Genomic DNA, 5,530 nt, shown 5'->3' on the forward strand with positions numbered 1-5,530 from the left:
AAGAGGTTTTATTTTCTCCAGCATGGGTGGCGTGCAACTCTGGTGTCCTGGTCTAGGTTGCCCATTGTATTGCTGAGACATTATTTTCGTATGCTTGCCTTTCTTGTCTGTGTGCTGAAACACACACAAACACACACACACACACACACACACACACCCCAAACTCAATGCCATCGAGTCGATTCTGACTCCCAGTGACCTTGTAGGACAGGGTAGACCTGCCCCTGTGAATTTCTGAAACTGTAGCTGTTTACAAGGATAGAAAGCTCCATCGCTTTCCCACAGAGCAGCTGGTGGTTTCAAACCGTTGACTTTGCAGTTAGCAGCCCAGCTCATGACCACCAAGTCACCAGCTGCCAAAGGCTATATGATAACTCTGTTTTCATCATACCTAAGGCTCGAGTGCTGTGTCTATGACAGGGCAGGACGCAGCGTTTTCCCAGCAACATTGCCAACACTTGGGAGACCCTGGTCAGGGAGGCCGCACAGCTGTTTTGCTGGGGCTCTGCTGGCCCTGGTCTGGATACTGCTCTGCAGGAGGTATCACGGAACCTTTCCGCTCAGCCCTTCCTCTTACTCACCTGGCCTGGTTTGGGATCTTGCTTGGATCATTCCCAACCTTGGAAAGAAGGTGTGTCCTGATCCTGCAGCCGAAGGTCCCCCAGTAGAATTGCAAGCACCATTTCAAAACATTTTTTAAAATGCTAAATGGACTGCGTGAGATGCAATGTCCCAAAGCTGCAACTATTTGGCACAATTAGGGAAATCCATCTGCAGAGAGGGGCATCACGGCTGACTCATTGCTGAAATGTGTCCACCTCGTCAGGGTTCGCATTCTTTCCCTCGCTCAGACTCACCTGTGACTTGTCTAAGTGGTTGTAATAGTCACCTAATCTGGTGTCAATTTAAGGATCAAGAGGGTAGGGGTGGAGTTGAGGCTGTCAATCTGGAGATAATCAATGAGACTTCTGTGTGGGCATGGCCTTCTCCTGAGAATTCTGGGAAATCTGGTACTTCCTTCTTGGTGGCGGAAGACACCTTTCTCTCTCTGCTGCTCTCTGGGAGACATTGCAGAAGACAAGCCACATGGACACAACCAGACCTCAGAAGCCAGAAAAGCCACAGAGAGACCCCTGCCAGTGCTGAGATATTTCCGATGACACTGGACCCAAAGACTTCCCACCCACTGGCCTGTGATCTTCTGCATTCGGTGTCATTGCATGTGTTTCGTGAGTTTGAAGAGGACTTTGTAGATTGATATCAGACATGAGTTAATATTGGACTTATGGACTTGATCTGAACTGGGCTGGGATGTTTTCTCAATGTTCAATTGCTCTTTCTTATACACGTATGTGGGTCCCTGGATTTGTTTCTCTAGTCTACCCAGACTAACACAGTGGTCATCGGAGGCTAGATCACAGGTTGTATATTGTCCCTTCTAATGTTCTTGCACATCATCTGACAATCTGTCGCATGAGGCTTTGTGATTGAGATGCTTACAGTGGGAACCCCTTTGGAAGTCTCCTTGGAACCATTTTTAAGCGACCGGTAATGTTCAGCTCTAAACACGTCTTACCGAAGGTTGCTCATTCCAAAGGAACTTTCTTGTGCCCCACCCGCATCTCGCCTTTGTAAAGTTCCACAAAGATAGAGCCCTGGACCCCTCAGTGAGCTCTGCTAGAGTCTCTCCACGCGAAGACACGCATTCCCGCGGCACGCAGATGAGACAGAGAACCCCCAGTGCTGTTCGGGAACTGACCCCACAGACACGAAAGCATGGCCGGGTGGCTTGACACTGGGGACAAGTCATGTGCTGCTTTCTTAGGGCATTTATCCTGAAACCAGACAACACTCACAGAGAGCCATGCCAATGACTGGGGTGTGGCCATGGCCGCTTCTAATAGAACCTACCTATCAGGGTGGCTGCTAGGCCTGAATGACCTAACTAAGCTTCATTAAGCACCAAGGACCATGCGCGGCACTTTGTGATATATTTTACAGATTATGAAATAAATACAAAGTAGGTATGAAGTAAATACCAGTATATTTATGAAATAAATACTGAGTATGTATGCAAAAGATCTAAATAAACAAATCTAGAATCAATAAATCTTCCAAGGCCACGGTGCCTTGGTTATCAGCTCTGCATCTTGGTTTCGAGAAAGCCAACATATTTGACATGGCAAGTGGCAGCTTCCTTGCTCAGCCTCTGCAGGATACACATTGAAGATGACCCCGTGGTGGGTCTTGTTAGTCGGGTAGAATAAAACAAAGACATCGCGAGGAGGAGATGGCGCTGCCTCTCTCGAGGCATGAATCTCTGTGAAGGGTTTTGAAGCTGGTGACGAGCCGATGGGACGTGTTTGTGTCAGAGTTGTGGGTGGCAGCAGGAGCCCTGCTGAGAACACCACAGCCATGCATCACAGGTCAGTCTTGCAAAACCATCCTCAAGAGATAAAACCAGCCTCCAGCTAATGTGAACAGATTCCTCCTGGTAAAGGCCAACCTATTTTGCATAGCAAATGTGGGGAGGTGTCTTTGCTAAACAATAGCATTGTTTCAAATATCATTGTAGTGCTGAAACATCAAAGTGAATGAGTGGTCTTTTCTTGGTTATCTGTGCAAATGGAACAAATGAAATACAATCACACGTAGGGGATGACCAGCAATTAACATCATGCTCAATTTGGAACTTATCCAGAGGGCACCTTGCTTTATGCAGCAGAGATCACCCTTAGGTATTTTGGGGAGCATCAGCACACATGTACATGCTCCATTCCACCCCCAACCAAAAACAGTTTCCTATTTAACCGATTATCTTCCCACTCTTAACTATATGCCACAGCCAATTGCGTGACGTTTTCTAATAGTTCTATCATCTGTATCTTAACTGTTATTTTTTCTTCCACATCTATATTGCTTATGTACTATTTGACATTTTTCCTATTCATACCTATCCCCCTACATAGCCTGTGCTCACTTAGAAGTGAGGGATCCCTTTTATTCATTCACAGTTCACCAGGGAGGCCAACTCAGTGTGCTGTCCCAGGCGGTGCTCAATTGATAGCGTGCAAATTGACAATGCTTGGCTAATTTGCTTAGAAAATGCCACCCGTGGGCAGAGCCTAAACACAACTACAAGCAACCCTTGAAAGCCAGTAATATTGATTATCCACAAGAGTTGGCATTGTGAATCTACAGCACATCAAGGGGGTATATCACCTGAACTGGAGTCCTGGTACCACTGCTGGGTAAGCGTTGGACTGCTAACTGCCAAGTCCACGACTCAAACCCACCAGATCCTGCAGGAGAAAGACGAGGCTGTTCGCTCCTCTGAAGATCTCTCGCTTAGACACCCTAGACTAGGTTGCTATGAGACGGAATTGATGGGCTGGCAGAGGGGTCCCAGTGATGGTGGGGCACCAAAGGGAACAGAGCACAGTTACTGTGGACAGGTGCACAGGTGCCTAGAGTGCTGCCTACACCTCAGGGCACTCACCTTCTCTGTCTGGGTCTCCGCTGCACGTCAGTAATCATAATAACTTCGTTCATCTTTCATTACTCATGGCCCTTCAACTTCTGGCCAGCTGTCACCTAAAGATCCTCCCGCTTCTACAACACTGGGCTTGCTATGCTGGGCTAACAGGTGTGTCCCTCAGAATGGGAAGGCTGGTGTCAACCCAAATGCAGACTTCAGGGGTGCTCATGGTTGGAGGTCTTGTCTCAGGTGTTTGACAAGTTCCCATGGTTGTGGGCACGGGTGTGATAAAGAGGTAGCCTTGATCGCATCCCTTTGCTGTGGTGCTCCGTGCGCACCATTTACAGCAATGATTAGAGACATCACTGATCCTCGCGATTTGAGAGCACACATCAAGGGGACTAGTCTGTATCTTCCTTTGACTATCTCTGGACCCAACAGCAAGACACAATTTAAGGAAAGGAAATATCACAAAGACCATGACTTAGATGCTGGGAGAATTCAGTTTATTAGCAAACAGACAGCATGAAACGGGAGTTAGGCTGGGATCCTGTGAGGATATGGAAGACAGCACAGGAATAGGTGTTGTCAGTAGACAGTGCAGACCCGTTTCAGGAGAGGAAGAGTGGCCTGCTCAGGGAAATGCATGTGGTGCTGCCTTGAAGCTCTAAGGGACAGCAGGATGCCCCAAAAGACACCCTTGGTAACCAGGGGCGGCTCAGCAGCAGGAGGTGGTGCAGGTGGTGCGGCAGGGGGCAGGCCGGCAGCAGGGGGGCCTGCAGCAGGGGGCCTGCACAGAGATGGGCTGGCAGCAGGTGGTGGCCCAGCAGCAGGGCCTGCAGACCACCGCCGTGCAGAACGTGGGGCAGCAGGCAATGGGCCTGCAGCAGCCTTCCTGCAGGCCGCAGGGGTCACAGCAGATGGGCCTGCGGCAGGGCTCACAGATGGGGCGTGTGCAGTGAGGCACACAGGTGACAGGGCGGCACACGGTGGTCTGGCAGGACACTGGGCGGCAGCAGCAGGGGTCTCTACAAGCAGCAGGGCTGGCAGCAGCCTCCCCCACAGCCCAGGGAGGAGAAGTTGGAGCCACAGCAGGAACCGGTCATGGTGGGAGGTGAGGCTGGTCTGGGGGGGATTGTTGACAGCAGGTGGGTTTTCTCAGGTCTGAATGCCTTCCTCTCCCTCTGGGCCCTTTATATATCCTGGCCAGGTGCTGAGCATGACTAGGATTTCAAGGTCATTTCCTTGTTTTTGTTTATTTGTTCTGAAATTCCATGGTCAGGTTAGTAATTTCTCTCGGCGTGTTTTTAGTTGCACAGCTATTCATGAAAACCACGTGTTTTCCTTATTTAATGGGGACTCATTATGTTCTACTATTTATGGTTCAAATATGAACTTAATGGCTCTCACTTCAAAGTCTTCAATTATCTTTATAATTCAGAGAGGCTTGCGCCAGTTGATGTCGTGATAGCACAAAGTAGCTGTCCTGGAGTTAGAATTCCTAAGGAATCCAAATGAACCCCATTGTCATAGAGTAGAGTCTGACTCATAGTGACCTTACAGGGCAGAACAGGACTGCCCCATTGGGTTTCCAAGGCTGTCAGTCTTGACAGAAGCAGACTGCCTCATCTTTCTCCCTTGGTGTTGCTGGTGGCTTTGAGCAAACAGATGTGTCTTGGAAGAAATACAACCAGAATGTTCCTTAGAAGGGATGATGGGTAGACTTCATCCCACATCATTTGACAGGTTATGAGAACGACTCCCCGGAAAAGGACATCATGCCATGAACGGCCAGTGGCCGCAGCAATGGGACCCGGCAGTGTCTGGTTCTGTTGGTCACTGGGTCTACGGGTGAAACGGACTCAACAACACCCAACACAACAACCACAAGCTTCCTGAGCAAAACAAGCTGAAAACGAATCTACAGAAGTTCAAAAGGCATGAGTTGTCAATAACCAAGCGTATTCCACCCCAGTGTTGGGGGTTAGCAGTTCTCCATCAAGCAGCCTTGGGGGTGCTGTGCATCGAGGTGTTGATTGGATTAGGTCTTGA

At 49.1% G+C, this 5,530-nt stretch overlaps 1 pseudogene; it reads right to left on the reverse strand.

Annotated features, from left to right (window-relative positions):
* Nucleotides 1-4,196: 4,196 nt before the first annotated feature.
* On the reverse strand, nt 4,197-4,584 carry LOC101648174 (annotated as a pseudogene).
* Nucleotides 4,585-5,530: the final 946 nt, after the last annotated feature.

The sequence above is a fragment of the Echinops telfairi genome, unplaced genomic scaffold (genome assembly GCF_000313985.2).
Source record: "Echinops telfairi isolate 266 unplaced genomic scaffold, ASM31398v2 ScPeMD7_7458;HRSCAF=8496, whole genome shotgun sequence".
Lineage (NCBI taxonomy): Eukaryota > Metazoa > Chordata > Mammalia > Afrosoricida > Tenrecidae > Echinops > Echinops telfairi.